Source organism: Bombina bombina, chromosome 1 (assembly GCF_027579735.1).
Source record: "Bombina bombina isolate aBomBom1 chromosome 1, aBomBom1.pri, whole genome shotgun sequence".
Classification (NCBI taxonomy): domain Eukaryota; kingdom Metazoa; phylum Chordata; class Amphibia; order Anura; family Bombinatoridae; genus Bombina; species Bombina bombina.
The window spans coordinates 1187715066-1187736754 of NC_069499.1; the positions used below are offsets into that span (position 1 = coordinate 1187715066).

Genomic DNA, 21689 nt, shown 5'->3' on the forward strand with positions numbered 1-21689 from the left:
CTAACTGCTTTAAAGTCACCACTACCCGAATGCAAGGAATGACGTGGAATACGGCTATACCCCAAAACTTACTTGTAGATTAAATCAAAACTTTTCTTCAGACACCTAAACTTCACCTCCTCCATGCACCGAAGGCAAAGAGAATGACTGGGGGTTGTGGGTAAGGGTGTGATACTTTGCCTCCTCCTGCTGGCCAGGAGTGATATTCCCAACAGTAATTACTCAAGCCGTGGACCCACCATATCTCAGGAAAGAAATACAATGTTTCAGGCCTTTGCTAGGCCCTTAGTCATGACAATTTTTTGCCAAATTGGAGGCTAGAATAATTATATTAGTTTCTGGATGAGAGAACCTGGCAAGTCTGATATTCCGTTCCCAAAACAAGAAAAGGTGTGCTGTTTTCCAACTTTGTTTGAAGCTAGAACAGAGGGAAGACAGATACTCTTAAAAGCAAGAATAGCATTAGACTGATTAGAATACATAAGATGATCTGCACATGATTTGCAAAGCTGAGCAGGGAGGATTACATCAAACAGCTTGCAAAAACACACTTTATATTAGAAGGAAAGCTAGAGGATCTAGCTTCTGGGTTGCTTGCAATAATAAAAAATAAAATAAAAAAAAAATAAAAAATAAGGAGGGGACAGAATCAGTATGCTCTATAACAAAAAGGAAAAGAACAGCTAGGCAATGAGAAAATTATTCAATGAGTCAACGATTTAAACATAGCAAAGAGCATACAGGTAGGGTAAATAAAGCACTATCAAATACTTAACGTGCCTCAAAGCCTATAATGGGGTGAAATAAGGTACTTATATGGCAAAATCTAAAATGCCTGACATAATGGTCCCCAGGCTATTATATACCCGTAAGTGAGTAGCTACTAATAGCCTATAGGCTAAGCAGGTGCCACAATATGTGGAACAGATTAGTTAGCTGTAGTTTGGGCGAATGTAAAAAAAACATAATTTATGCTTACCTGATAAATTCCTTTCTTCTGTAGTGTGATCAGTCCACGGGTCATCATTACTTCTGGGATATTACTCCTCCCCAACAGGAAGTGCAAGAGGATTCACCCAGCAGAGCTGCATATAGCTCCTCCCCTCTACGTCACTCCCAGTCATTCGACCAAGGACCAACGAGAAAGGAAAAGCCAAGGGTGAAGTGGTGACTGGAGTATAAATTAAAAAATATTTACCTGCCTTAAAAACAGGGCGGGCCGTGGACTGATCACACTACAGAAGAAAGGAATTTATCAGGTAAGCATTAATTATGTTTTCTTCTGTTAAGTGTGATCAGTCCACGGGTCATCATTACTTCTGGGATACCAATACCAAAGCAAAAGTACACGGATGACGGGAGGGATAGGCAGGCTCTTTATACAGAAGGAACCACTGCCTGAAGAACCTTTCTCCCAAAAATAGCCTCCGATGAAGCAAAAGTGTCAAATTTGTAAAATTTGGAAAAAGTATGAAGCGAAGACCAAGTTGCAGCCTTGCAAATCTGTTCAACAGAGGCCTCATTCTTGAAGGCCCAAGTGGAAGCCACAGCTCTAGTAGAATGAGCTGTAATTCTTTCAGGAGGCTGCTGTCCAGCAGTCTCATAAGCTAAACGAATTATGCTACGAAGCCAAAAAGAAAGAGAGGTAGCGGAAGCTTTTTGACCTCTCCTCTGCCCAGAGTAAATGACAAACAGAGAAGACGTTTGTCGAAATTCCTTAGTTGCCTGTAAGTAAAATTTTAGAGCACGGACTACATCCAGGTTGTGCAGTAGACGTTCCTTCTTTGAAGAAGGATTTGGGCATAAAGAAGGAACAACAATCTCTTGATTGATATTCCTGTTAGTAACTACCTTAGGTAAGAACCCAGGTTTAGTACGCAGGACTACCTTATCCGAATGAAAAATCAAATAAGGAGAATCACAATGTAAGGCTGATAATTCAGAGACTCTTCGAGCCGAGGAAATAGCCATTAAAAATAGAACTTTCCAAGATAACAACTTTATATCAATGGAATGAAGGGGTTCAAACGGAACGCCCTGTAAAACATTAAGAACAAGGTTTAAACTCCATGGTGGAGCAACAGTTTTAAACACAGGCTTAATTCTGGCCAAAGCCTGACAAAAAGCCTGGACGTCAGGAACTTCTGACAGACGTTTGTGTAACAGAATGGACAGAGCTGAGATCTGTCCCTTTAATGAACTAGCAGATAAACCCTTTTCTAAACCTTCTTGTAGAAAAGACAATATCCTAGGAATCCTAACCTTACTCCAAGAGTAACCTTTGGATTCACACCAATATAGGTATTTACGCCATATCTTATGGTAAATCTTTCTGGTAACAGGTTTCCTAGCCTGTATTAAGGTATCAATAACTGACTCAGAAAATCCACGTCTTGATAAAATCAAGCGTTCAATTTCCAAGCAGTCAGCTTCAGAGAAGTTAGATTTTGATGTTTGAAGGGACCCTGTATCAGAAGGTCCTGTTTCAGAGGTAGAGACCAAGGTGGACAGGATGACATGTCCACCAGGTCTGCATACCAAGTCCTGCGTGGCCACGCAGGTGCTATTAGAATCACTGATGCTCTCTCTTGTTTGATTCTGGCAATCAATCGAGGAAGCAACGGGAAGGGTGGAAACACGTAAGCCATCCTGAAGTCCCAAGGTGCTGTCAGAGCATCTATCAGGACTGCTCCTGGATCCCTGGATCTGGACCCGTAACGAGGAAGCTTGGCGTTCTGTCGAGACGCCATGAGATCTATCTCTGGTTTGCCCCAACGTCGAAGTATTTGGGCAAAGACCTCCGGATGAAGTTCCCACTCCCCCGGATAAAAAGTCTGACGACTTAAGAAATCCGCCTCCCAGTTCTCCACTCCCGGGATGTGGATTGCTGACAGGTGGCAAGAGTGAGACTCTGCCCAGCAAATTATCTTTGATACTTCCATCATAGCTAGGGAGCTTCTTGTCCCTCCCTGATGGTTGATGTAAGCTACAGTCGTGATGTTGTCCGACTGAAACCTGATGGACCCCCGAGTTGTCAACTGGGGCCAAGCCAGGAGGGCATTGAGAACTGCTCTCAATTCCAGAATGTTTATTGGCAGGAGACTCTCCTCCTGACTCCATTGTCCCTGAGCCTTCAGAGAATTCCAGACGGCACCCCAACCTAGAAGGCTGGCGTCTGTTGTTACAATTGTCCAGTCTGGTCTGCTGAATGGCATCCCCCTGGACAGATGTGGCCGAGAAAGCCACCATAGAAGAGAATTTCTGGTCTCTTGATCCAGATTCAGAGAAGGGGATAAGTCTGAGTAATCCCCATTCCACTGACTTAGCATGCACAGTTGCAGTGGTCTGAGGTGTAAGCGTGCAAAGGGTACTATGTCCATTGCCGCTACCATTAAGCCGATTACCTCCATGCATTGAGCCACTGACGGGTGTTGAATGGAATGAAGGGTGCGGCAAGCACTTTGAAGTCTTGTTAGCCTGTCCTCTGTCAGGTAAATCTTCATTTCTACAGAATCTATAAGAGTCCCCAGGAAGGGAACTCTTGTGAGTGGAACGAGTGAACTTTTCTTTTCGTTCACCTTCCATCCATGTGACCTTAGAAATGCCAGCACTAACTCTGTATGAGACTTGGCAGTTTGAAAGCTTGAAGCTTGTATCAGAATGTCGTCTAGGTATGGAGCTACCGAGATTCCCCGCGGTCTTAGTACCGCCAGAAGAGCACCCAGAACCTTTGTGAAGATTCTTGGAGCTGTAGCCAATCCGAATGGAAGAGCCACAAACTGGTAATGCCTGTCTAGGAAGGCAAACCTTAGGTACCGATAATGATCTTTGTGAATCGGTATGTCTTTAAAATCTACAGTGGTCATGTATTGACCCTCTTGGATCATAGGTAAAATTGTCCGAATAGTCTCCATCTTGAACGATGGAACTCTTAGGAATTTGTTTAGGATCTTTAAGTCCAGGATTGGTCTGAAAGTTCCCTCTTTTTTGGGAACCACAAACAGATTTGAGTAAAACCCCTGTCCCTGTTCCGATCGTGGAACTGGATGGATTACTCCCATTAACAAGAGCTCTTGTACGCAGCGTAGAAACGCCTCTTTCTTTGTCTGGATTGTTGACAATCTTGACAGATGAAATCTCTCTCTTGGAGGAGAGTATTTGAAGTCCAGAAGGTATCCCTGAGATATTATCTCTAGCGCCCAGGGATCCTGAACATCTCTTGCCCAAGCCTGGGCGAAGAGAGAAAGTCTGCCCCCCACTAGATCCGATCCCGGATCGGGGGCCCTCAATTCATGCTGTTTTAGGGGCAGCAGCAGGTTTCCTAGTCTGCTTGCCCTTGTTCCAGGACTGGTTAGGTTTCCAGCCTTGTCTGTAGCGAGCAACAGCTCCTTCCTGTTTTGGTGCAGAGGAAGTTGATGCTGCTCCTGCTTTGAAATTACGAAAGGAACGAAAATTAGACTGTCTAGTCTTGGCTTTGTCCTGAGGCAGGGCATGGCCTTTACCTCCTGTAACGTCAGCGATAATCTCTTTCAACCCGGGCCCGAATAAGGTCTGCCCTTTGAAAGGTATATTAAGCAATTTAGACTTAGAAGTAACATCAGCTGACCAGGATTTTAGCCACAGCGCCCTGCGTGCCTGAATGGCGAATCCTGAATTCTTCGCCGTAAGTTTAGTAAGATGTACTACGGCCTCCGAAATGAATGAATTTGCTAGTTTAAGGACTCTAAGCCTGTCCGTAATGTCGTCCAGAGTAGCTGAACCAATGTTCTCTTCCAGAGACTCAATCCAGAATGCCGCTGCAGCCGTGATCGGCGCAATGCATGCAAGGGGTTGCAATATAAAACCTTGTTGAACAAACATTTTCTTAAGGTAACCCTCTAACTTTTTATCCATTGGATCTGAAAAAGCACAGCTATCCTCCACCGGGATAGTGGTACGCTTAGCTAAGGTAGAAACTGCTCCCTCCACCTTAGGGACCGTTTGCCATAAGTCCCTTGTGGTGGCGTCTATTGGAAACATTTTTCTAAATATCGGAGGGGGTGAGAACGGCACACCGGGTCTATCCCACTCCTTAGTAACAATTTCAGTAAGTCTCTTAGGTATAGGAAAAACCTCAGTACTCGTCGGTACCGCAAAATATTTATCCAACCTACACATTTTCTCTGGTATTGCAACTGTGTTACAATCATTCAGAGCCGCTAACACCTCCCCTAGTAATACACGGAGGTTTTCCAGTTTAAATTTAAAATTTGAAATATCTGAATCCAGTCTGTTTGGATCAGAACCGTCACCCACAGAATGAAGTTCTCCGTCCTCATGTTCTGCCACCTGTGACGCAGTGTCTGACATGGCCCTAATATTATCAGCGCACTCTGTTCTCACCCCAGAGTGATCACGCTTACCTCTTAGTTCTGGTAATTTAGCCAAAACCTCAGTCATAACAGTAGCCATATCCTGTAATGTGATTTGTAATGGCCGCCCAGATGTACTCGGCGCTACAATATCACGCACCTCCCTCTGAGCGGGAGATGTAGGTACTGACACGTGAGGCGAGTTAGTCGGCATAACTCTCCCCTCGTTGTTTGGTGAAATTTGTTCAATTTGTACAGATTGACTTTTATTTAAAGTAGCATCAATACAGTTAGTACATAAATTTCTATTGGGCTCCACTTTGGCATTGCAACAAATGACACAGGTATCATCCTCTGAATCAGACATGTTTAACACACTAGCAAATAAACTTGCAACTTGGAAATACAATTCAATTAGAATAATATTAAAATGTACTGTGCCTTTAAGAAGCACAGAAGATCTATGACAGTTGAAAATTAATAAATTGAAACAGTTATAGCCTCAATCCTTGTAAACAACACAACTTTAGCAAAGGTTTAATCCCATTAGCAAAGATAACAAATTCTGAAAGCAGGAAACAAATTACAGAATAAACGTTTTTTATCTCAGTCAAACTATAATTCTCACAGCTCTGCTGAGAGAAATTACCTCCCTCAAAATAAGTTTTGAAGACCCCTGAGCTCTGTAGAGATGAACCGGATCATGCAGGGAATACAATGAGTTGCTGACTGAAATATTTGATGCATAGAAAAAGCGCCAAAAAACGGCCCCTCCCCCTCACACACAGCAGTGAGGGAGAACAGAAACTGTCAGAAAAACAGATTAAGCAACTGCCAAGTGGAAAAATAGTGCCCAAACATTTATTCACACAGTACCTCAGCAAATGAAAACGATTTTACATTCCAGCAAAAACGTTAAACATAATCTCTAGTTATTAAAAACAGCTTTATGTATTTCTTACAGTGTAATTCTAGTGAAGTACCATTCCCCAGAATACTGAAGTGTAAAGTATACATACATGACATTATATCGGTATGGCAGGATTTTCTCATCAATTCCATTGTCAGAAAATAAAAACTGCTACATACCTCTATGCAGATTCATCTGCCCGCTGTCCCCTGATCTGAAGTTTACCTCACTCCTCAGATGGCCGAGAACAGCAATATGATCTTAACTACTCCGGCTAAAATCATAGCAAAACTCTGGTAGATTCTTCTTCAAACTCTGCCAGAGAGGTAATAACACACTCCGGTGCTATTTTAAAATAACAAACTTTTGATTGAAGATATAAAACTAAGTATAATCACCATAGTCCTCTCACACATCCTATCTAGTCGTTGGGTGCAAGAGAATGACTGGGAGTGACGTAGAGGGGAGGAGCTATATGCAGCTCTGCTGGGTGAATCCTCTTGCACTTCCTGTTGGGGAGGAGTAATATCCCAGAAGTAATGATGACCCGTGGACTGATCACACTTAACAGAAGAAATAATAATCTCGGTACCTCCATTATGAATGTTGCAAATCTCAGACAATAAGTAAGACAATATACAGCAAGCAGCACTGACTTACATTGTAAAACATCTGTTTATGTTTTCATAGTAATACATCTTTATAGGCAATAACTACTGAGAAGTAAGACACACAAAACTGTACTTGCATATGAGCACTGGGCAATATAGATATAATGGACATAACTCTGAGGTTTGCTACAAATTTTCTATGTAGAAAATCTATTTTCCATAAACCCTATACTTAATAATAATAATAGTCCCTATATCCTTTTTCTTGATTGCATATGAATTCCTCCCTTTATTGTTCTTCTGTTGTGAAACAGAAGCCCTTGTTAAGATAACTGGGCATTAGGAGAAGTGTTCATTTGTATTTATTATCTTGCTATGAAGCCATCTAATGCACTACACCACCTTTTCCTATAATTCCACTATTGACCACATACATTCTGTATCGCTACAGAATTTTTAGATAAAAACATAATTTATGCTTACCTGATAAATTTATTTCTCTTGTGGTGTATCCAGTCCACGGATCATCCATTACTTGTGGGATATTCTCCTTCCCAACAGGAAGCTGCAAGAGGATCACCCACAGCAGAGCTGTTATATAGCTCCTCCCCTAACTGCCACTACCAGTCATTCGACTGAAGACAAGCAAGAGAAAGGAGAAACTATAGGGTGCTGTGGTGACTGTAGTTTAAAAATAAAAAACACCTGCCTTAAAATGACAGGGCGGGCCATGGACTGGATACACCACAAGAGAAATAAATTTATCAGGTAAGCATAAATTATGTTTTCTCTTGTAAGGTGTATCCAGTCCACGGATCATCCATTACTTGTGGGATACCAATACCAAAGCTATAGGACACGGATGAAGGGAGGGACAAGGCAGGCGCTTAAACGGAAGGCACCACTGCCTGCAAGACCTTTCTCCCAAAAATAGCCTCCGAAGAAGCAAAAGTATCAAATTTATAGAACTTTGAAAAAGTATGAAGCGAAGACCAAGTCGCCGCCTTACAAATCTGTTCAACAGAAGCCTCATTTTTAAAAGCCCATGTGGAAGCTACCGCTCTAGTAGAATGAGCTGTAATCCTTTCAGGAGGCTGCTGGCCAGCAGTCTCAAAAGCTAAGCGTATTATACTCCTTAGCCAAAAAGAAAGAGAGGTTGCCAAAGCCTTTTGGCCTCTCCTCTGCCCAGAGTAGACAACAAACAATGCAGATGTTTGATGAAAATCTTTAGTAGCTTGTAAATAAAACTTTAAAGCACAAACCACGTCAAGATTGTGTAAAAGACGTTCCTTCTTTGAAGAAGGATTAGGACACAGTGACGGTACAACAATCTCCTGATTGATATTTTTATTAGATACCACCTTAGGTAAAAAAACAGGTTTGGTACGTAACACTACCTTATCTGCATGAAAAATGAGATAAGGGGAATCACATTATAAAGCAGATAACTCCGAAACTCTTCGAGCCGAGGAGATAGCTACTAAAAACAGAACCTTCCAGGATAAGAGCTTAATATCTATGGAATGCAAAGGTTCAAACGGAACCCCTTGAAGAACCTTAAGAACTAAATTTAAACTCCAAGGCGGAGCAACAGGTTTAAACACAGGCTTGATTCTGACTAAAGCCTGACAAAACGCCTGCACATCTGGAACCTCAGCCAGACGTTTGTGCAAAAGAATAGACAGAGCAGAAATCTGTCCTTTTAAGGAACTAGCTGACAAACCCTTCTCCAATCCTTCTTGGAGAAAAGATAATATCCTAGGAATCCTGACCTTACTCCATGAGTAACCCTTGGATTCACACCAATGAAGATATTTACACCATATCTTATGAAAGATTTTCCTGGTGACAGGCTTTCGCGCCTGTATTAAGGTATCAATGACCGACTCGGAGAAACCACGCTTTGATAAAATCAAGCGTTCAATCTCCAAGCAGTCAGCCGCAGAGAAATTAGATTTGGATGGTTGAAAGGACCCTGAAGTAAAAGGTCCTGCCTCAGAGGCAGAGTCCAAGGTGGAAAGGATAACATGTTCACCAGATCTGCATACCAAGTCCTGCGTGGCCACGCAGGTGTTATCAAAATTACTGATGCTCTCTCCTGTTAGATCTTGGCAATCAGACGAGGGAGCAGAGGAAACGGTGGAAACACATAAGCTTGGCGTTCTGGCGAGACGCCATGAGATCCAGTTCTGGTTTGCCCCAAAGTTGAATCAACTGTGCAAACACCTCTGGATGGAGCTCCCACTCCCCCGGTTGAAAAGTCTGTCGACTTAGAAAATCTGCCTCCCAGTTCTCTACTCCTGGGATATGGATAGCTGATAGATGGCAAGAGTGAATCTCTGCCCATTGAATTATCTTTGAAACCTCCAACATCGCTAGGGAACTCCTTGTCCCCCCTTGATGGTTGATGTAAGCTACAGTCGTGATGTTGTCCGACTGAAATCTGATGAACCTCACTGCCGCTAGCTGAGGCCAAGCCTGAAGAGCATTGAATATCGCTCTTAGTTCCAGAATGTTTATTGGAAGGAGTGCCTCCTCCTGAGTCCACGACCCCTGAGCCTTCAGAGAGTTCCAGACTGCACCCCAGCCCAGAAGGCTGGCATCTGTTGTTACTATTGTCCAATCTGTCCTGCGGAAGGTCATACCTTTGGACAGATGGACCCGAGATAGCCACCAGAGAAGAGAATCCCTGGTCTCTTATCCAGATTTAGTAGAGGGGACAAATCTGTTTAATCCCCATTCCCCTGACTGAGCATGCAGAGTTGCAGCGGTCTGAGATGTAGGCGGGCAAACGGAACTATGTCCATTGCCGCTACCATTAAGCCGATTACTTCCATACACTGAGCCACCGAAGGGCGAGAAGTATAATAAAGAACACGGCAGGAATTTAGAAGTTTTGACAACCTGTCCTCTGTCAGGTAAATCCTCATTTCTACAGAATCTATCAGAGTTCCCAGGAAGGAAACTCTTGTGAGAGGGGATAGAGAACTTTTCTTTTCGTTCACTTTCCACCCATGAGACCTCAGGAATGCCAGAACAATGTCCGTATGGGACTTGGCAATTTGGAAATTCGACCCCTGTATTAGAATGTTGTCTAAGTAAGGGGCTACTGCTATGCCCCGCGGCCTTAGGACCGCCAGAAGTGACCCCAGAACCTTCGTAAAGATTCTTGGTGCCGTAGCTAACCCAAAGGGAAGAGCCACAAACTGGTAATGCCTGTCTAGGAAGGCGAACCTGAGAAACCGATGATGATCGTTTGTGTATCGGAATGTGAAGATAAGCATCCTTTAAGTCCACGGTAGTCATGTATTGACCCTCCTGGATCATAGGTAGGATGGTTCGAATAGTCTCCATCTTGAAAGATGGGACCCTGAGAAATTTGTTTAGGATCGTGAGATCTAAGATTGGTCTGAAGGTTCCCTCTTTCTTGGGAACCAGAAAGACATCTGAATAGAAGCCTTGCCCCTGTTCTTCCTTTGGAACTGGGTGGATCACTCCCATAACTAGGAGGTCTTGAACACAATGTAAGAATACCTCTCTCTTTATCTGGTCTGCAGATAATTGTGAGAGGTGAAATCTTCCTTTTGGGGAAGAAGCTTTGAAGTCCAGAAGATATCCCTGGGACACAATTTCCAACGCCCAGGGATCCTGGACATCTCTTGCCCAAGGCTGGGCGAAGAGAGAAAGTCTGCCCCCTACTAGATCCGTTACCGGATCGGGGGCTGATCTTTCATGCTGTCTTAGAGGCAGCAGCAGGCTTCTTGGCCTGCTTACCTTTGTTCCAGGCCTGTTTAGGTCTCCAGACCGGCTTGGACTGGGCAAAATTTCCCTCTTGTTTTGCATTAGAGGGAGTTGATGCCGTGCTCGTCTTAAAGTTTCGAAAGGCACGAAAATTAGTTTGTTTGGTCCTTAATTTATTAGACCTATCCTGAGGAAGGGCATGACCTTTTCCTCCAGTAATATCAGAAATGATCTCCTTCAGTCCAGGCCCGAATAGGGTCTGCCCCTTGAAGGGAATGTTGAGAAGCTTAGACTTTGAAGTAACGTCAGGTGACCAGGATTTAAGCCATAGCGCCCTAAGCGCCTGTATAGCAAAACCTGAGTTCTTAGCCGTTAGTTTGGTTAAATGAACAACGGCATCAGAAACAAATTAATTGGCTAGCTTAAGCGCTTTAAGCTTGTCAAGTATATCATCCAATGGAGTTTCTACCTGTAAGGCCTCTTCCAGAGACTCAAACCAGAAGGCCGCAGCAGCAGTGACCGGGGCAATGCATGCAAGAGGCTGGAGAATAAAACCTTGTTGAATAAACATTTTCTTAAGGTAACCCTCTAACTTTTTATCCATTGGATCTAGGAAAGCACAACTGTCCTCGATGGGAAAAGTTGTACGCTTAGCTAGGGTAGAAACTGCTCCCTCCACCTTAGGGTGTAAACAGGCACTGCATAGTATTTATCCAATCTACACAATTTCTCTGGCACTATAATGGTGTCACAAAGTAAAATCAGTACATTTGGTACACATTCTAAGAGGGGGTTCCACAATGGCTTCTAAACATAATGAACAAGGAGTTTCCTCTATGTCAGACATGTTTAAACAGACTAGCAATGAGACCAGCAAGCTTGGAAAACACTTTGATAAATGTAAACAAGCAAAAAATAAAAACGGTACTGTACCTTTAAGAGAAACAAATTTTGTTAGAAATTGAAAAACAGTGATAAAAAGCAGTAAATCTTACAAAATTTTTACAGTGTGTATAATAGACTAACAGAGCATTGCACCCACTTGCAAATGGATGATTAACCCCTTAGTTTCAAAACCGGATCAAAAAAACGATAAACTTTTTTTAACAGTCACAACAAACTGCCACAGCTCTGCTGTGGCCCTACCTGCCCATACAATGACTTTTGAAGGCACAAAAAACCTTTGTAGAGGTCCTAAGTGTTCAGGGGACTCTTCAGGGAAGCTGGAAGTCTCAAGCTGCAAAAACTACTGCACAATTTAGGCCTGAAATTAGGCCCCTCCCAACCTGTACTCACAGTGAGAGGGCCATAAAAAACTATCCCTAGGCAAAATCTAGCCAGCCATGTGGAAAAAACTAGGCCCCAATAAAGTTTTATCACCAATATGTAGAAAAAAACGTTTAAACACTTCCAGCAAACATTATCTTATTTTCAGTAATGTGAGAAAGTAATAAGAATATTACCTTTTACAGCAAGCATGATACTAGTCGTTATTAAATCACTGTAATCAGGCTTACCTTAAATAAATCCGGTATTAACAGCATTTTCTAGCATATTCATTTCTCTAAAAAATTTAAACTGCACATACCTCATAGCAGGAGACCCTGCACGCCATTCCCCCAGCTGAAGTTACCTCATCTCTTCAGTTATGTGTGAGAACAGCAATGGATCTTAGTTACAACCTGCTAAGATCATCAAAAACCACAGGCAGACTCTTCTTCAACTTTCTGCCTGAGGCTAAAACAGTACAACTCCGTTACCATTTGAAAAACAGAATTTATGCTTACCTGATAAATTACTTTCTCCAACGGTGTGTCCGGTCCACGGCGTCATCCTTACTTGTGGGATATTCTCTTCCCCAACAGGAAATGGCAAAGAGTCCCAGCAAAGCTGGTCACATGATCCCTCCTAGGCTCCGCCCACCCCAGTCATTCGACCGACGAACAGGAGGAAATATATATAGGAGAAATCATATGATACCGTGGTGACTGTAGTTAGAGAAAATAATTCATCAGACCTGATTAAAAAAACCAGGGCGGGCCGTGGACCGGACACACCGTTGGAGAAAGTAATTTATCAGGTAAGCATAAATTCTGTTTTCTCCAACATTGGTGTGTCCGGTCCACGGCGTCATCCTTACTTGTGGGAACCAATACCAAAGCTTTAGGACACGGATGAAGGGAGGGAGCAAATCAGGTCACCTAAACGGAAGGCACCACAGCTTGCAAAACCTTTCTCCCAAAAATAGCCTCCGAAGAAGCAAAAGTATCAAATTTGTAAAATTTGGCAAAAGTGTGCAGTGAAGACCAAGTCGCTGCCTTACATATCTGGTCAACAGAAGCCTCGTTCTTGAAGGCCCATGTGGAAGCCACAGCCCTAGTGGAGTGAGCTGTGATTCTTTCAGGAGGCTGCCGTCCGGCAGTCTCATAAGCCAAACGGATAATGCTTTTAAGCCAAAAGGAAAGAGAGGTAGAAGTCTCTTTTTGACCTCTCCTTTTACCAGAATAAACAACAAACAAGGATGATGTTTGTCTGAAATCTTTAGTAGCCTCTAAATAGAATTTTAGAGCACGGACAACGTCCAAATTGTGTAATAAACACTCCTTCTTTGAAACTGGATTCGGACACAAAGAAGGTACAACTATCTCCTGGTTAATATTTTTGTTAGAAACAACTTTAGGAAGAAAACCAGGCTTAGTACGCAAAACCACCTTATCTGCATGGAACACCAGATAAGGAGGAGAACACTGCAGAGCAGATAACTCTGAAACTCTTCTAGCAGAAGAGATTGCAACCAAAAACAAAACTTTCCAAGATAGTAACTTAATATCTACGGAATGTAAGGGTTCAAACGGAACCCCTTGAAGAACTGAAAGAACTAGATTTAAACTCCAGGAAGGAGTCAAAGGTCTGTAAACAGGCTTGATCCTAACCAGAGCCTGAACAAATGCTTGAACATCTGGCATAGCTGCCAGTCGTTTGTGTAGTAAGACAGATAAAGCAGAAATCTGTCCCTTTAGAGAACTTGCAGATAATCCTTTCTCCAAACCTTCTTGTAGAAAGGATAGAATCTTAGGAATCTTTATCTTGTTCCATGGCAATCCTTTGGATTCACACCAACAAATATATTTTTTCCATATTTTATGGTAAATTTTTCTAGTTACAGGCTTTCTAGCCTGAATCAGAGTATCTATTACAGAATCTGAAAACCCACGCTTTGATAAAATCAAGCGTTCAATCTCCAAGCCGTCAGCTGGAGGGAAACCAGATTCGGATGTTCGAATGGACCTTGAACAAGAAGGTCCTGTCTCAAAGGTAGCTTCCATGGTGGAGCCAATGACATATTCACCAGGTCTGCATACCAAGTCCTGTGTGGCCACGCAGGAGCTATCAAGATCACCGAAGCCCTCTCCTGATTGATCCTGGCTACCAGCCTGGGAATGAGAGGAAACGGTGGGAATACATAAGCTAGGTTGAAGGTCCAAGGTGCTACTAGTGCATCTACTAGAGTCGCCTTGGGATCCCTGGATCTGGACCCGTAGCAAGGAACCTTGAAGTTCTGACGAGACGCCATCAGATCCATGTCTGGAATGCCCCATAATTGAGTTATTTGGGCAAAGATTTCCGGATGGAGTTCCCACTCCCCCGGATGGAATGTCTGACGACTCAGAAAATCCGCTTCCCAATTTTCCACTCCTGGGATGTGGATCGCAGACAAGTGGCAGGAGTGATCCTCCGCCCATTGAATTATCTTGGTCACTTCTTTCATCGCCAGGGAACTCCTTGTTCCCCCCTGATGATTGATATATGCAACAGTCGCCAAAAAACTCTTAACCATCTCCGTGGAGATGTTGCCTGTGCAACGGCAAAGAGAATGACTGGGGTGGGCGGTCCTAGGAGGGATCATGTGACCAGCTTTGCTGGGACTCTTTGCCATTTCCTGTTGGGGAAGAGAATATCCCACAAGTAAGGATGACGCCGTGGACCGGACACACCAATGTTGGAGAAATAAACTTTTGATTGAAGATAAACTACATAAATTCACCACATCTCTCTAGCTACTTCCTATCTTGTCGAGAGCTGCAAGAGAATGACTGGTAGTGGCAGTTAGGGGAGGAGCTATATAGACAGCTCTGCTGTGGGTGATCCTCTTGCACCTTCCTGTTGGGAAGGAGAATATCCCACAAGTAATGGATGATCCGTGGACTGGATACACCTTACAAGAGAAATATTCCTACAATATAAAAATGCACAACCATTTCACAAGGAGCCACGTAGGACTTTTTATCTCTTAGGGCAGTTGATATTATAAAGAGCAGTGTTGTTATTATAAGACTAAAGTAATAACAAAACAAAAATTCTTTCCCTCGTATCAGACACACAATATTTTTTTGGTGAGCTATTTTGTGGCCTAGGGCCTCATGTTGGACAATCCTGCTATGGCTCAACCAATCCATATAACCTAGCCCTATAAAAGCCCCATATAACTACACTGCTTAACTGGCCCTATAACTGCCAGCAGTGAAGGTTTAGATTTAATGCACAGTGAGAATAAATAATGAATATCCTGGCAGAATGATTTCTACCTGTGGGATACGAATAAATAATTGAAATGCTTTGATCACTGTGTTAATACATAGGGAGAACGCAATGTAAGCATGTGTGATGGGGGAAGGTGTCCAGTAACCTCTGAGCTACCATAATATATGAAAGAGCTGACTGGCAAGTAACTTGTGGGCTACAAAATGAGGATAATTTCACAATACAAAAATCCTATTACAGGATATAATTTGAACAAGAGGTAATGCTCTTTTGCATCCAGCTTTAGCACAGGTATGTTAATCATAGGGTCTGATTCTCTAAAGCTCTCTATTCTGGTGAGATTATCTACTGAAAGGTCCCTCAATCATTTCATAAAGGCACATTTTAGCTTGAGAGTGGTTTATCTAGCTATGCAGGGTTCTGGGTGTGGAGGAGAGACACTGACATTACAATATAATGCTTAAAGGGACATGAAACCTAAATTTTTTATTTCATGATTTAGATAGAGCATAGATGTTTAAACAACTTTCCAATTTGTATTATTGTATCTAATTTGCTTCATTCTCTTTGCATCCTTTGTTTAAAAGCATATCTAGATAGGCTCAGGAGCTGGGATTGGTGTCTGCACATATATGCCTCTTGATTGGCTTATAGATGTGTTCATATAGTTCCCAGTAGTACATTGCTACTCCTTCATGAAAGGATACCAAGAGAATAAAGCAAAATTGATAATAGAAGTAAAATTAGAAAAAAAGGTTTACAATTGTATGCTTTACCTTAATCATAAAAGAACATTTTTGTGTTTCATGACCTTTAAATTGGAGATGCAGAAGGAACAGATTTTAAGCATACAGTAAGCATGAAGCAGGCTGCCTGATCTGGGGACAGGAAGCAATTTAACATGGGTAAAGAAAGGCTATTTTATAAGAGAGCGTTTAATAAGCAAATATAGAGAAAATAAGAGACAGTTAGGTTGTTGCTAAATAACATTAATTCAATGTCAAGTGCAGTACCTAATGTCTAATAGAAATGTGTATTAAATGGGCCCTCTGATTTTGTGTTGCATTAAATAGGGATGTATTAAAAATGTATGATACATAAAGCTTCCATTGTGGTGAGGAGTTAAAGTGAAAGGCAACCTCTGTCCTTGAACTCAAATATTTAGGAAGGGGGTGATGTAGGATGAGAAGCAAATCCCTAGTTCACAGCACAGTAGACTTTTTGTAATGCCATCTCCCACCCCAATCATCTCCTAATAATGGGGCTGGTATTGCCTAGACCAGTGGGTGTACTGATGAAAGCAGTCTGGTATGCAGTTAAAGAGGTTAAAGGGACATAATACTCTTATGCTAAATCACATGAAATTGATGCAGTATAATTGTAAAAAGCTGACCGGAAAACATCACCTGACCATCTCTATGTAAAAAAGGAAGATATTTTACCTCACAATCTCCTCAGCTCAGCAGAGTAAGTTCTGTGTAAACATGTATCTGTCAGTAACTGTCCAGCTGCAGGTAAAAAAATAATAATAAAGAAATAAACAGCAGCCAATCAGCATCAGCAGTGCTGAGGTCATGAACTCTTTTACTGTGATCTCATGAGATTTGACTTAAAGTGACACTGAGCCCAAATTTTTTCTTTCGTGATTTAGATAGAACATGCAATTTTAAGCAAATTTCTAATTTACTCCTATTATCAATTTTCTTCGTTCACTTGCTATCTTTATTTGAAAAAGAAGGCATCTAAGCTTCTTTTTTGATTCAGTACTCTGGACAGCACTTTTTTATTGGTGGATTCATTTATCCACCAATCAGCAAGAACAACCCAGGTTGTTCACCAAAAATGGACCGACATCTAAACTTAAATTCTTGCATTTCAAATAAAGATACCAAGAGAATGAAGAAAAATTGATAATAGGAAAAAATTAGAAAGTTGCTTAAAATTTCATGCTCTATCTGAATCACAAAAGAAATTTTTTGGGTTCAGTGTCCCTTTAACTCATGAGATTTCATAGTAAACATCCTTAAACTGAAAATAGAAATAACATGAGCGTGCACAAAGCTCACTCCCTTTGCCTGTCCAGGGACAGACATACTGATTTGCTGCTTAAAGACCTCTGCAATGAGGTTTGAATACTTATGACATTTTAAGGTAAAATATCTTTCTTTTTTACATAGAGATGCTCAGGTGATATTTTCTAGTCGGCTTTTTACAGCTATGCTGCATCACTTTCAAGTGTTTCAACATTTGGGTATCATGGCCCTTTAAGCTAGCAGAGAAAGTGTCAACATGCACATCACATGCTGAAATACAAAATACAATTCATTTGAGTAAACACGGAAATGTAAAGTATGAGTCTAAATTTTAGTAGTTACATTAACAAAATAACGTCATGTTATTAACAGGATGGGATTTGTCAATAGTTTCAGGAGACAAATAATGTATCACTGACGTTCAACACAGTGATATAAATAAAACTTAAAATCAATTTTATTTTAAACGTTTAAACATTTAGATCAATATATACATACATATATATTTGTAGGGTAAACATAGTGCCTGCCAACTGATCCCCCAACCCTTTATAAGGTGACCTTAAGACATGGTTAATACAAGAAAGCTTAGTAACTGGAGTCTGACTAACCAGGCACAACCATTATGTCAGCCTGACTAACTTGCTTGGTCATTTCTACAGGTAGCTTAAGTGAAGTAAAGTCTGCAACACAGCTGAAGGTTTTACCCTATTTAATAAAACAGTTGATCAAGCTGCTCCCCTCTGGGACTGACTTATTAATGCACCAGCTTTGGATCAGTTTCGGAACAGGATGCTGTCACAGTCTTGCACTCCTGGCAGATGTGCAAATTCCATCTTGGAGTTCTTCAATCCATTAAGAGTCATTAGAAACCAGATAAAAGCTTTAAATGATCCATCCCGGAAGAAGGAGGAGCAGAGAATAAAAACACAGTTATATAAGTTGTACAGCAAACAAAAATAGAGATGAACAATAGAGAGGTTGCTAAAAATAAGTTACACACATACAAAATAGGTTCCAGCGAAATAATGCAACAAAGGCTAAATTCCTGGAGTAATACAAACAGCTTAGTTCAGATTGTCCTACATGTGGGTGAGAAAAAATAAATCCCAGTGACTGCTCCTAAAGAAATTCTCAGACTAGTTACAGGTCATGTGCCAGCACAGAGCACAGGTGTTTCCCATACCAGCTCTCTTCAAAATGGACCTGTACAGTCTTAAGGTCTCTGTAATCTTGCAAACATTTAGGATTCTCTTGGGGTTGTGATGGTAGATGAGCATCCCAATCTGACTCGGAGGAAACAATGTCTAGGGATATTTTTGGTGGAGATGGGTTTTGGGCAGAAGTCGCCATTTTCAAGTCCCAGCTACCCCAATCTGCCAATACAGGTACAATTGGTTGTTGTTTATAATCAGGGAACTTACAGAGGAACCATGATGATAAGGTTAAAGGTGTATAAAGTGGATGCCTGCTTATGCCTAGTTGTTTCTTTGCAGGCGGGTGTTTTGGAGATTCACAAGGTTTCCGTTTATTGCTGTTCTGTTTTCCACTGGCACAGACCTGGTTTGTTCCTAGAGACAAGTGGTTGTCTGTTCCAGAATAGCTTGGAAATACAAGGGAGTTGGACTTGGGTGATGATGCGGCATATGTAGGTTTGGTGAAAGAATTGCACAAAGATGGATTTTTAGCAGTGGTATCAGTGAAGCTAAAGTTATCACAAGTAACAACTGATGCCAGTGACCCTAGTTGAGTTCCTGAGACATTGCCTAAAAGAATATTTGCAGTTTTGTCACTTAATTTATGTATTATAGGTACATTTTCTTTACCTTCACTGACACCTTCAAAACAAAGAGATGGCTGTGATTTGACAGGCACTTGCCTTAATGGCAAAAGACTATTAATTGTATCTATAGCATACAATGGCAAGTTCTTGTGTAGCTGAACATCTGCCATAGGAGACTTGTTACAATTTCCAAGACCATCCTTCCAAAGCAGGTCATTGTGTATCTGACAAACAGTGTCTTCCATAGGAAGCACATGATATACATGTTCATCAAAATGTACACAACTTTCAGAGCCCATGACCTTCTCTTTATGTAGTAAATGATCTCCAGATCCCAAAATCCCATGCACTGGAGGCACCATTTCCAGAGGGTTGGCAGTCTTTTCTAGCAGTTCCAACTGATCTACATGATGGGACATCTCTTGCACTGGTTGCTTTGAATCCACACGTCCCAATGGTTCATTTACAGGTAGTGCCTGATTCATTGTACCTGGGTTTTCTATTGATACCTGGTACTTAGTGTCTGAAATTCCCACTGCTGGTAGTTTCAATAATGGAGGGTCTGAACGGTCTGCAGTAGGTTGCACAGTTGGAACCCGATATACTGCACCAGAAAGCTCCTCAACAGACAAAATTTGGTCTAAAGAGCATAAACTTTGAGATGCAGTGTCTCCCCTATCAAGTTTGCTTTTTGCATTTAGCTGCTCTCTCCCACAGGCAAGTAGTTCTTTGGTCCAGCCAACTTCTTCACTTTTTACACATATTTTCTCTGCAACTTCACAGTTAGCAATAGTCTGCAGGGATCCTGGCACTTTGACAGCATTCTCTGAACATACCATGCGCTGCTCCATACCAACTCCTTGCTCTGTGTTCCAGGAAGTGGACAATCCATACCTTCAAGCAGAAAACAGTTACTGAATGATAAAAACAATCTCTGAAAGGAGTGTGCCTAAACTAACCAGATTACAAAAACCATCCTTCCAAACAAAAATTTAGTTTTCTTTTATATTTACAAAACAGAGATAACGTGCCTTTAAAAATTGCAATGCTAAATGAACAAAGGCTGAATGCGTTTAAAACACTGCAGAGTGGAGGCTTAAAAAACAAAAAAACAAACAAACAACTGTGAGCATTGCTAGTTGAACCAAAGCACCCTTACTCCCCTGCTGGTTTTAAGGTCACTACTAGTAGCATCAAACAGAGCAGAAACATGCACTATAAACACAGTGTATAAGAGCACAAAAACTTTTAGGGTCTGGGCTTATAGCCAAAGGAGATGGACCACATCCAAATAAGCAATTAGATTGATGGATCAGTCTGGCTGAAAAGTAGGGAGGGTGCATAGAGTGAGTGATTTAAAGACATTCAGGCCTCGTGGGAGACAGAGTGAGTGGTCAGACTTAATGGGGCTGTTCCACAATACATTAAAGAATTCCATTACAGTAGATGTGTTGTAATATTTTTTTATTATTGATACATATATGTGTGTTTATATATAATATCTATACTAAATGTCTAAAATGTATTCTGCACACATGTATATTAGATTGTGTGTGTACATTTAAATATATACATACACATTTCTCTATATATACATACACACACACACACATATGTATACAATCTGCATAGATGTATATAATCTGTGCATTATATAGAATGTATATTATGCATATATTATGTATATAAGTATATGAAATATGCATCACATGCACACACAGGCCTGTGTACAGTATTTACAAAATTAAAAGAAGAGCATAGGATCAGCAATAGACAAATAGATTTATAACACATACCCACAAGGCCACTCCAAGAGATCACAAATTAGTGGGGTAGCAAGATCATTGATGAGGAGATAATGTGAAGGATCAAGAGCAAACCGTTGATGCCTCTCACTGACCAGGTGCTAGAATAAATGGTTATATTATATATCACATTTTTAGCATTCGTCACTGTGGGGGAAAAAAAAATTATATATATATATATATATATATATATATATACACACACACACACTTAGTTTAACTTTGGTGCTTTGTTTCACCATTACTCCATAAATGCTTGTGCACTCCCTCTCACCTCACTAAATTCAGAATACATCTCCAGACAGCACTCACAGTACCCCCTCCTCCTACGCCTCATTATTGGTTTCTGGTTGTGCTCTTCCTCTTGTTCTCTGTGGACGGATACACAGAAAGATAAACTCAAATACAAGTGAATGGCATCCACTAAATGCAAAGATTACATAGAAATTTACAATGACTGCAACAACATGTATGAATTTATTTTACAGTGACTGAGAGAAGAGTGGGTACACTCTACTTAACTCAGCCCATGATCTCCTTTTATATGTGGGACTACCTCTACTTTAACTATAACCTATTCTCCCAGAAGACCTCATGTTCACAGTGACCCTCCTGCTTTAGATTTCACATTCTTTATATTAGTACTTTCATCTCCATCTCTTTCAGTACAACTTTTTGTATGCTCTATTGTATCCTTTTGTATGATGCTATTTAATAATAAAAAAAACAAAAAACACACCTTATGTTTACTCAAAGTTCCTTCAAAAGAATAGCGACCACACTTAGAATTTGCTCATTATAAAATTACCTACTTGTATAATAAGAATTTAAATGCTCTAGGCATAATTATTCCTGCAGCATAATTTTTATCCTGTACAGATTCAACATACAGCCAACTTCTAGGAGACAATGA

At 41.2% G+C, this 21689-nt stretch overlaps 1 long non-coding RNA gene across 1 annotated transcript in view; it reads right to left on the reverse strand.

The window, feature by feature from the left end:
• Positions 1-21107: 21107 nt before the first annotated feature.
• LOC128647170 (uncharacterized) overlaps positions 21108-21689 on the reverse strand; it is an 82545-nt gene continuing 81963 nt past the window's right edge. The window contains exon 3 of the long non-coding RNA XR_008400361.1: positions 21108-21147. This is a non-coding gene — a long non-coding RNA (uncharacterized LOC128647170). The remainder of the gene's footprint in view (positions 21148-21689) is intronic.